Consider the following 12,002-nt stretch of genomic DNA (forward strand, 5'->3'; position numbering starts at 1 on the left):
TCATGAGTTTGTATTTTTGTATTGTTGGTTCTTGCTCTCTTCCAGATATGCCTGTTTTTGGTTTCTTCCACAGTAATGAATAGTTTTGAGTCTGCTAAAATAATTCTCTCGGTGTTTCTGCTAGAAGCAGTCAACAGAATATTTCTCTGCAATTTAATATCTGGATGTAACTTCAAAAGGTTATACCATGTATCTGCTAAATATCTTCTCTCTGCAATGCAGGCAGGCAAATGCATTTGGTTTTTTACACCATAGGTTATAATCAAGTACTATCAAAACAGGAGTGAGTGGTATAGAGATTCAAGAGGTGATGCTTCCTCCTGTGCAGACAGTAGACTTTGCAGAGCATGTTAATGGGGTGTGAAGCTGCAGAGGGAAAACCCTGTGACAGATACTTCACTGGCTCTTTGGGAGGTCAGTAACCTGGGAGACTGCCAGCCAGGAAGGCACAATTTGATCCACTGCTTCAGTCAGCTATGAGCCTCTTCCCACTGTTCCCCTCATCTTCATCCCTGTAATTTTCCCCTTAATCCAAACCTCAAATTTATTAAACGTCATTACTTGTGGAAACCTTTAATAGCCTCTTGGTATCCAAGGCAGGGCAGCTGGTGTCTCCTGGAAGAGGTCAAACAAAATCCAGGTAGATGGTGCAGGATACTTTAGGGACAACTAAACTTATGCTGGAGTTTGATCTGCAGGACCAGTTCTGGAGCAACCTTTAGGCTATCCTCCTCAGAGCCTGAATTAGAAAATAAATGTTGTACCAGTATCTGAAATTTTAATTTCCTTTCCATTTTCTTTGGACGGGTATTTTACAATACAGAGTCTTGGAGCTGGTTCTCCCATGAACTAGATGTCAGATAACAATTTCCATGCTCACACTGATGACTTCGAGATTTTGCCTTTTTTTCCTCTTATATGTTCTCTGTATTCTTCACACATATATTTGTAGCTCTGTAGTCTATTGTATTAGTGACTAGTTTTCCCAGTACTTTCCCATGGCCTTTCCTTAAGCAGAAAGGCAAAACAAATTCCAGAGTTCCGAGCCCCAGAAGGTACAAGGCTCCAGTGCTGCCTTGGCTCTTCCTGGGAACCAAGGCCAAGAATAACTCTTGGAGATGCATTTTCATGGACAAAGTGCTGAAGGTGGAAGCCTCCTTCCCCTCCAGAGAAGGGGCTTGACCTGGGGGGGAATTGCATTACCACTTGTCCTCCTAATTGGTGCTTTTTATCAATTATGCTTATTTCCTAAAACCTATAAAAATGTACTCACCCCTTTTGTGAACATCTTTCCATAACTGCTGCTGAAGGCCTTCAAATAAAGATCTCCTTTTATATTACCTCCTTACTAAAATTATCTCAAGTTTCATTTCCAGGTTGGGAAAAAGGCAACAGCACACTCTGCTCTTTTTCTTCATAACAGCATTCAATTCAGTATCAGTTTAGCTCTGGTGAGGTGTGTGCTTCCTTCATGGTCAATGCTCTTACACCAGTGGACACAGGCTTTGGTCTCTGTCTACAATAACTTTGTGATACAAAGGTCTGAAGAAAGGCTGTGTTCACCATGCCCAAAGACAGACACACAGAAAAGTGCTGGATTTAAATGCAGGATTTGATGTAGTAGAGCTGTGGAGGGGAGAGCACAGCTGCTTCTATCAGGAGCTTGTAGGGTTGGGAGGACAAGTCTCCTGTTTGGTGAGAAATATTGGACAGTTTCTGGCAAAAATTCTTGGTTTTAAATTTCAAAGAATGAGGAGGATCTTTGCATCAACTTACTTATAAGAAAAGCCTTCTACAATGGTTTAGGTCATATTATAGAGAAATATTGATTGTGTTACTTCTGGGCTGCCTGGTCTTGATGAGACTTGCTTGAAAGTGTGAAAACATGTTCATCTTGGGTTGAATTTTCTGCCTATGGCAGTTGAAGGAGTTAACTTCATTAAAAAGGAGCTTTTTAAGAAGGCATAGATTTTTCTCATTCTCTTCTCTTCAGACTACATGACATCTACAGAGGGGGGGAGTGAGAAAATACCCAGCAGCCCTATGTTTTCCAGAATAAAAATTCTACACTAGGAAAAAACACATTCCGTCTCCTGTGCATGTATGTGTGAACAAGCAGCAGAATTCTGTGCCCCTGGGACTGGCTCCCATCCAGAGGCTTGCTTACACTGCAAGGGGGAGCAGGTGGCATCTTTGCACAAGCTCTGATTTCAGATTGCAGGTTATCTTGGGGGCAGCTTTGGCTTCCAGCCAGTGCTCTGTGGGAGCCTCTTGGCACACACCATCTGGTAGGAACACTGAATCAGCCTGGCTTGGTCCTGTCCTCTGGCCGTGGTGGTGAAGATACTGTACAATTCTTTTCTCTACTGCTGTGTGCCACTTCTAATGACCTTTTGGCTGGGGGTTCTGAGGGATTTGCCCATAGTAATGTGGTTCTAAATTGGGTCTTCAGAGTTGTGCTTTGAAGAAGTTCTAGGAGTGAGAAGTGTTGTGATAGTTTATTCCTATCTAAATCCCTTTTTTCCCCCAGTCTGAAAGAGTATCATAATTCTAGTCTCTTCCAGTGTTGATGACATTTTCTATCCATAATTGCCCTTTTCTTCAAGAATTTTCTTGTCCTCAGTGTTCTTTTGGGATTAGAAGTAAACTGAATACAGTTTAACAAAACTTGAATGCTACCATCCAAGTTTGTAGCTACAGACACAGGAAGGTATGTTAGAGTTCATTCTCTGCTCCTTGGAGGATTGTTCCTCTGACTCATTTTTTCTTTTGTTGATGAATACTGAGCTGACACTTCCACGGGCGGGTTCACAGGTTTCTTTTCTGAGTGGCAATAGCTGATCTAATAACTGTGCATCACAGTTGGATTGATTTCCCCATCATGCCTGCAGAGCATGACTTTGAAGTTTCTGATGTTGAATTCCATCAGATAAGGCCTCCTGGTCTCAGAAAGAACCTTTGAGGACTGGCCAAGGAAACTTAGAAGTCACAAGTCAGGGAATAGAGTTATTTAGTGTTTAGAGTTGTTGGCGTTTGCTGTATTGCTTTCATCTCTTCACACCTTCGGGTTATTAAAGGACTTGTTGAGAAGGAGTGGGGGGCAGACTAGATTAAACAGTGTTAGCTGTTCACTCCTTGGGGCCTCTAGGTGTGACTGTATTGGTGAAAAATGATAAATTTAACTCCTAGGCCCAGAGGAGGTCTGAGGATGTAGTAGTTTAGGGTTGTGTTCCACCCTAGTGTGATATAGGGCTTAGGGGAGGGCAAATGGTCTTCTTGCTTGTAAAGAAGATAGATCAAATACAAGTATCTTGGCACTGACCCTCTTAAAAAACTCTGACTTGCTCTACACAAGAGAATTTAACTCATTGCATAAGTCCAATGACTTCACTGGATCTCACTGAAAATACAAAACAAAACAGCAAGAAGCTAAAAATTGCTATTACTGCTGACATATTTTTAGAAGTCCTTAACTTTGTTGTGCTTTCTCATTGTGCGTGGTACCTCGGCAACCCGGTGCCACAGGCTAAGAGATTCATTAGTATTCCTATTTATCTTCAGTAAAAATTAGTTACATTTGAAAAAGCATGTGCACAGGATACATATAAACTGTGTCCTGGTGTTGGCAATTCTGTTGTTCATGCTTGTTAACTTTACTGTAGCCTTAGGGCTCTCACACTGACTCTGTTAAGCACAAAGCGCTGTAACTCAGAGCACTGTTTATGTGTTAGGCCTTTAAACTCATCTTTACAAATATTTCTACACTGTGTTCTCTACCTTGCAGCAGTTCTAAGTGTTCAAACTATGTAACTAACACTCCCTCATTTCCTCCTTTTTCCCAGTCTTCCTCTCTTTCTTAAATTTTAATGAAGTGATGGGAAACAGATCAAAAAGGAAGAGATCTTGTACAAGGACAGTGAGGCTGGTAATTCCCATGTGTAAATTGTGTCAGCAGTCCTGTCTAGGATGGAGGAGGGAGCCAAGTGTTAGAAATAGGACAAATCTGTTATGGTGGTAGTGTATCACAGGTCCAGGAAGAGAAACTGGATCTGCTTCAGCTTCGTTTCAGCAATGCTGGTCTTAGGAGAAAATCCAAACTCAACCTTTGTTTAATGTATTTAGACAATTTGTGCCAACTCTAAAATGAAAATGCAGCAGTAATGGAAGTCTAACTGGTGCTTATTTGGGTCAGCTGTAAAGTGCAGAGCTCCAGCACACTTCATGTGCCTTCCATGCAGGTTCATGGGAACTGTGGATCCAAGAGTTCAGTAAATGTAAAAGCATCTTGCTGTAGTCATTGTGACTCAGCTTGTGGGATACTCCTAACATTCTGCTCTTTGCATCACCCAAGGAAGTGCAGAGATCTGCAGTCAGGGCAGAGGGCAAGGAAGGAGAATGGATGGGCAGCAAGTGAAAAACTTTGTGGCAGGCTGGGAGAAGAGGCCTGTGGTATTAGGACTGGAAGAAAAGGGATATGGTGTTGAGGCCCTGATTGGGAAAGGTAAGATATGCCAAAGTTGAGTTGTTGAGGCCCTGATTGGGAAAGGTTAGATATGCCATCTGGGAAAGGAAGAGCCTGGAGCTCAAGTTTGAGGATGAGATTTGGGCAGACAGACCCAGAGTTGAACAAAAATAGCAGAGAAACAGAGGGCACTTCAGCTTCTCTGCTCTATTTATGGCCTTTAGTCTAAGACCAGTTCTGTTTCCAAAACTGACACGCTTATCTCTAGACAACAACAGAAAGAAAATATCACTGTAGGTGATCGATTTTATTTTCAACTATTTGTACACTCATCAGAAAGTTTTAGGGAGTCTTTTATGACGTGTTACATTAAAAGCCACCTAAATTTGCAGCAGCCTGTGTTATACTGCTTTTTCTGGAGGGCAATGTCAAAATGTCTTAGTGAACAGATTTTGTGATACCCTGTGGGTATGCAGGTTTTGCAACTGGTACACTCCAGGGCATTCAGCAACAGTGACTGAGGTAGAAACCTTTGTTACTTGAATATTCAACTTTGACTTGGCTAACAGTTGTGATTTGAAGGATTAATTTAAAAAAAAAAAAAAATCACCCTCAACCTTACTTTTCCCCTCCCCCTGCCTTAAATAATGCTTGGTAAGCCACCTTTGGAGGGACAGACAGTGACTGGAACTCATGTCATCTGTTGAGTTTTGAAAGCCCTGATTCCTAGCTCCTAAACTGACAGGAGACTGAGTAAGTGAAATGCCTAACAAAAATGAAAATGTCTGTCAGAAATATTGCAGCTTCCCCCTGTAGGAGGATGTTTTAAATGTGAAACTTCTCCTTTAAACATTCTGTGTGAAAGCTGCTTAAAAAAGAAAATGTTGAGGTAATATTGCTGTCTATTTTGAACATTTTTTAACCTTTCAGCTCTTGGTATGCTGTTATCTGTGTGTGAGATCTGCACTGGCTCAGAGATGATGGTGGAAGGCTGAACGTGTGTCCATTTCTAGGCATCTAAGGATTTAGTCACAGGCAGCATAGACAGTTATGCAAAATATATCCCAAGGAAAAGTACTATGGTGTAGCTCATCTCATGATGAAATTCTTTAAATAAAAATTTAAAATGTTTCGTTGAATCTTTCTGGTGATAGTGAGCTCTGCACCTCTTTCCATGAACTCCAGAATCCTTTAATCTTTTGCATTTGCTGCATTTGCACCTACTTCAAAGCATTGCTGCAGGCGTTGGAAAGGATCCTGGCACTCGGTGGGAATAGGGCGGGGATGTGAAATTCTGTCATCACTTGGAAACTGCAGCCATTTCTGAAGTGCCAGTGTGATCTATCTTTACAAAAGGGCAGCAGCATTATGCAACTAATTTAGGAATGTAAGGAAACGTGTCAGTATTGCCTGTAGTTTTAGAATTTTTTTTAAAAAAACTCTTACTCTTTATACTGAGCAGTACTTGCCAATATAAGGAGAGAGCTGAATATAGTATGGCAATGACTGCTGGGCATCTATATGGGATGCTAATTTACCTTGTGGTTTTGAAACCAGCTGTAAGATGATGAACCCTGGGCACAATCCAGCCACTGATGTGAGGGTCTGGTGGCACTGGAATGTATACAGAGGGTACTGGAGATGAGCTGGAGAAGAGGGGGTGAAAGTGTTAATTTGAAGAGGCAGGGCTGTGTTATTTTTAATAAAGAAGGTAGTCTGGGTTTTAGCTGTTATCACTTGTCTCTCAACTGGTATTTTAAGAAATAGAATCTACTTTAGGACGTGTTTTTTTAGGTGAGCTGACTTAGCATGGTGGAAGCTGAGGGTGGTGATGCTTTACAAGAACCACTCATGCTCCTGACACCTGTACCCCAAACTGTACCCCAAACCTCCTGCTGACTGCTGTGGGAACGATCAAACTTGTAATGAAAACATTTGTCCCGTTTCAAGGCTGATATATGTGTATGAATACCCCAAAAAAGCATGTAATTCACAGATATTTTAGTTTCATATTGCTTCATATTTGGAAAAAAGTTCAGCCATAAGTCTCAATCATTAATGGCATCTGCTTACCCTGAGTAGTGCTTTAGCATATACATCTGCTGCTTTGACTTGCAAAACTGCAAGATAGTGCTTTTCATTCAAAGAATTTAATTGTGTAAGAAGCTCCAAGGTTTTTATGGTACTTAGATTGTGTTTTATTTTAAAGGCCATATTAAGAGCATTCTACAATTAAGTTTCAAAAAAATTAGACACTATAATGTGTTTTAAGCTGCTGCTATGGTAAAGAATTACAATCTTTGGGTTATAAAAGGTGACTAAACTGCTCCTAAAAGTGAAATCCAACTGCAGTATAGCTTTTTTTTTTGTTTTGCAGTGCACTTAAGTGATGAATTCACATGATGCTGGGAACAGAAGGCAATTTCCAAGGTGCTTCCAAGGCTGGAGAAATATATTTGGTTTTTTATACTCGATGAGTTTTCAAATAACTTGTACTGCTAATCTCTCAGTACATCTGAATCAGCTGGAAGAATGTATATTGAAGATAAAATGCATTTTAAAATGATTGGACCTCCAAGTTTTTGCTGTATTACTGCAGTAGTTCCGTTAGCTCTGAGCAGGGTGCTGTGTGTCCTCACCCCCAATTAACAAACACCCTCATGCCAGAGGAAGAACAGGAATCTCCAAGTAAGAGCTGGGAGAAATATGGGTCACAGTGTCCTGAAATTGTGTTTTTAAATTGGAATGGCACATTCAGTGATTGCAAAAATAGCCTATATATCTCAAAATAATTTTCTCCAGAAATTTACCTCCAGTCTTTAATTGCTGTTGGAAAGGGAAGAAGTAGGCTGCACTTTGATCTGTAGTTAATAAACTTGATCTTGGTTTACACTTCCTTCAGTTATGGAAGATCAAAGGACAGTTAAAGCTGAGACCTTGGATTCTGCATGTGTAATGTGATGTTATTTTGTGTTTGGTGTTGGAGGCAGTGCTGTTTCCTCAAGGCAATAGGCTGGGAAGAAGTGGCTGCTCTTGAGCCTTTGTGATAACCACTCTGTTCATGTTATGGATGCCCAAACAGAATATAATGTGTTAATATCTTATAAATTCTCTTATCCCAGTTAGTTGGCAAAGATCAAACAAACAATAACAAAAAAACCCAGCAGAAAACCAACTTACATATTGCCCAATGTTTTATTTTTATAGAATCTTTCTACAGCTATTGTAAAATCAACCAACAGTCTATAGTAATTGCAGTCAAAAACTTGTACATCCTTTTTCAAAAAAGAAAAAAAAAATCATGACACACCATGGCCCATGCTGACATGAATTAATTTACATATAGTACTAGACAAGGCATCACTCATGAGGAACACGTGTTCTTCCTAATTAATCTTGAATATTGCACAGACTCTGACTTGCCCAGGCAAGAACAGATTGAGAATTATTGTACATCTGTACAGTAGGAGATCAGAATATCATAGTCATTCCAGCTTTCTGGCTCTCTGCATAGATGCATTTTACAAGCATTGTAATTGCAATATTACTGTAGACTTTTTAATTGCATGATTAAAATAGGATTTTAATCAGCAAACTTTATTCCACAGACATTCTGCTAGGTAACCATATGCAACATAACCAAGTTTTTGTTGCATGGCTGTATGAGACATGGAATTAGTAAGTGAAGGATTCTATAAGCAACAATAAGGACACGGGGGAATTAATGCATGCAAAAATTAGATTGAGTTCCTAGATGATTTTTAGATATATATATACACACATATATGTATATACCATTCTCTAGTTTTAAACTCTACTTAGTACATGCACATCATCCTCAATTATTTTGTCTCTGCACACCCATGGTTTAGGATTTTTTTAGCATCTGTTTGTTTTTTAATGTTTCCTGCCTATATCACTTTGTCTGGTATGATGTGATAAAAACGAGCTGGTTGGAGATGGCTGCTATACTACATTAATAGAGGAGAAGATTGCAAATACAATTTTGCCACCTGTTCATATCTGATTTTTCCTTTTCTTTTTTAATCTCCCAGATTGTTGTACTTGGTTAAGAATTCTTTGCTTTCTTTCCTGAAAGCTGCAAAAGCTGATCTTGTTGGACTGTGAGCAGAGCATTGGAAGAATCTAAGAAAGATCAGTGTAGTAGGATTTGCTGGTTTTGCACGGTGCCAACAAAACATGGCTTGTGGTGAGCTCAGCAACCCCAAAGTAGGAAAGTTTGGCTATGAGACCCTCTGGGAACCCTGGACACTGCAGGCACAAATCAAGAGGCCAAGATCAAACCCTTGGCAAATACTCCACCATAGATGCTGAATGAGCAGAAAGGCTTCTTTTGGAGCCATTGCCACTGCTGAGCTGGCAGGGGGGAATGACACCCAAAAATCAGCCCTTCCTGCAGTGAGAGCCTTATGTAGATCTGTGCTGGGCACACCCAGGAAGCAGCATTTGGTGTGGCCTCTTGTGGGGCCAGTGACACCTTGTATTATCTGTCCATGAAAATGAAAATGTTTTGAAGAAAGCCAAAAATTTCCCATTTTCCTTTGTCTCATGAGGCAATGTAGGAACAGCTGTTAGAAGGACGTGGAGAAACGTGGACCCTCTGGCTTAGGATAAAAGACTGGAACTTTGGGTTTTGCCAGTTCCAGCTTAATGAGTGGTTTGAAGCAGAATTGTTCTGGGGAAGGGCCGATAATATAAAAATATATCTGGTAGGTTGGTTTGTTTTTGCTGTATATTTGTAGTAGGAAAAAAAGGAAAAAGAAATGTTAGCACTGCAGGATTGCTGGGAGTCAAATTTTCTGTCTCTTGACTAACTTAGCAATTTGAACAAATACTCTCTTCTGAATGTCTGGCGTTCCTAATTATTGCTGTAGCTAATTTGTCTTGTCTTTTTCATATTATTTTATTACTTTGTCTGATAAAGTGTATTCTTGTATCTTAAAATACTGATGTGTAGCTTTTTATCATTCACTTTTTAATGACATTTTTTGAAGATTTACCTGGTGATTAGTGCCAAGAAAAATATTTTTTCTCAGCTACTTTCCTATAGTTGAGTGATATCTCTCCTCTCTGGGTACTTTATGAGCTCAGGAGATCTTTATTGTTGTCTCAGGAGGTCTGGAAAGCAAAGATTAAATTTCACTAAGGTCTAATCAGATTTTCATAAAGTTGAGCCAGAAAATGAGGTTGCTTCTGTCTCCATTTTTGACCTGTTTGCTCTTTATTTTTTTTTTAATTGCATCTCTGACTTCCCTGCTCTGGTGATCACACACCAGAGTCCCAACATTGCCTCCTCAAGAGAGGAAGAGCTGCAGAGAGGAAAGCTGCTGAGGAGCTCAATGCAGACTTCTTGCTCCTGCTCTGATATTTTTGTGGCACATTTTCCATGTCTGTACTGGAAGAGCAAGGAATATGAATTCTTGACTGCTGTTGCTGATTTTCCTGGTGTAACTGTGGCCATGCCCTGTGAACCTCTCTGAAGAAAACCTGGATAGCAGAAAGGGCAGAGCAGAGCTGTGTGATGTCCTCTCACTGAGCACAGGCAGGCACAACACTGCTGGGCTACTTTCTGCAGCCCTGCACCATGAACTGCAGCTCCTCTGGGCTCAGCACCTGCAGCAGGGTGAGCTCGGTGCTCTGGGAGAGTTCAGAGTGGGAGTCCAAAGCACAAGACTTCCCAGCATAGGTCAGAAGCTGCTGGTTTCCAGCTGGCACTCACCTGACTGTGTAGGGAGCTCATTTGTTGATTGCCCACTAGAAATGCTTCAAGTTTTTCAGTTTTCTTCAGTCCTACTCTTTGGAACTGAGATAACAGATAAGAAGTGTGAGGTGCTGCTTTTCTGGTATCCATGGCACAACTCCTACCTCCTTCAACAGAGCTAACCACATTCTCTCTCTTCCCTGTTCTTCTATTTTCCCACTTGTTTTTCTTGGATTTCTGCTGAAGGATTTTTCCAGTGCAGGCAGAAAAGGAGTGGTGGTGTGTATTTTCTCAGGGTATTTGTTAGGTGCAACAGTGATGAATAAAATGGTCATGGGAGACAAATATATAATAAATATATTCTATTACACTTTTGACCAGCTCTTTAGCTCCATGGGATTTTGGGTGGATGGATAAAAGGGACATGCAACAGGAGCAGAGGGAGGAGGTGGGAGAAGAAACCAACATTTTTTTTCAAAGACTATTCTTGCCCTGCTGGTTGATGGAAAAGCAAATCAATAGAATAAATTTGTCAGTAAGTTTACGAATGTCCTTGAAGGCAATCATATCTAACCACAAGGAGGAAGAATTCAAAGAGGTATCTTGTAATGCTGAAGCCAGAAGTCCACCTGTATGCTAAGTTATAGTGTTCAGTACTGAATAATTTGTCCCCTTGGTGTATGGGAGCCAAATTTTCTTTACAGGTATTACTCATTTACATCCAATGGGATGTATTGCCACATCTGTGCACTCTGGTGACAAGAGCGTCACCCAGCAGGCTGCTGGTGATAGCTGTCCTGCCCAGGAGAGCTGTGGGATGCCCTGCAGCAGGCAGGCAGCACTGCGGGGGCACAGCTGCTGTGATGTGAGATCCTGTGTGCTCCTGACATGCCTCCTGCTTTCCACTGGGTGCATCCCTGAGAGGAGCTTGTGTGGATAACTGACCTGCATCTTTGTGTTTGTTTCCATCCTCACTCTTCAAACGCTCCAGAATTAAAATTATGAACAAACCCGCCTGGCAAACTTGGCAGATTCTCACTTTACTCATGAAGGCAGATCTAATGTTCCTTGACAAATTGTTCCAGAGAAACTGTCTTGTAAAATACAGGATCTGCCAGTTCCTTCATACCAAACCATATTTCTATTAGGACACAGTGTTAATGGTTCAGTGGAAAGTACAATGTTTGGTGCAGAGTGAATCTGAAATCATTTAGCATACTTGATTGTTAACTGAGCTAACTATCCTGTGAGTGCATCGCCTGCCATCTGTCCATTTACTTGACAGCCTTGGAGGGGGGATAATCTCCAGAACTGGCACAGCTCCAGTTTGCTGCAGGTCTGCTTTCTAGTGTTTTTGTAGCAGATGTTGTGCCACATGCCCAAAGCTGCTGCCTGTAAGCTGCTGTGTGCTCAAATTTTTAATTTTGGGGGGTGTCTGACTGTCTTTGACACCAGATTTGCATTTGTCTTAACAGCTCCTTATGGAGTGCCTTTGTTATAAATGATAATCTGATGAAAGAGCCAGAGCCAAAACCTTGAGGCCTCTGTCCCAGGATTTCTGATGGGTCCAGTGGACACTGGATTGGACCCTGACTTGCCTGAGTTGCTAATGTATTTTTTATCCTTTTAATGGTGTGTATTTGAAAGCATGGCACTTATAAAACGTTTAGTACAAGATTAGGGAGCCCTCAAGTTTGCACTGTGCTTTTAAGGAATTCAATAGTCTCTGCTTATCTAAGATGCTCCAAAATTGTTTATATGCATAGATCCTTGCCTGTTATGCACAGGGAAAGTAGAAGTTACACTGAATTTTTCCTC

This window comes from Zosterops lateralis (assembly GCF_965231275.1).
Source record: "Zosterops lateralis genome assembly, chromosome: 13".
Taxonomy (NCBI): domain Eukaryota; kingdom Metazoa; phylum Chordata; class Aves; order Passeriformes; family Zosteropidae; genus Zosterops; species Zosterops lateralis.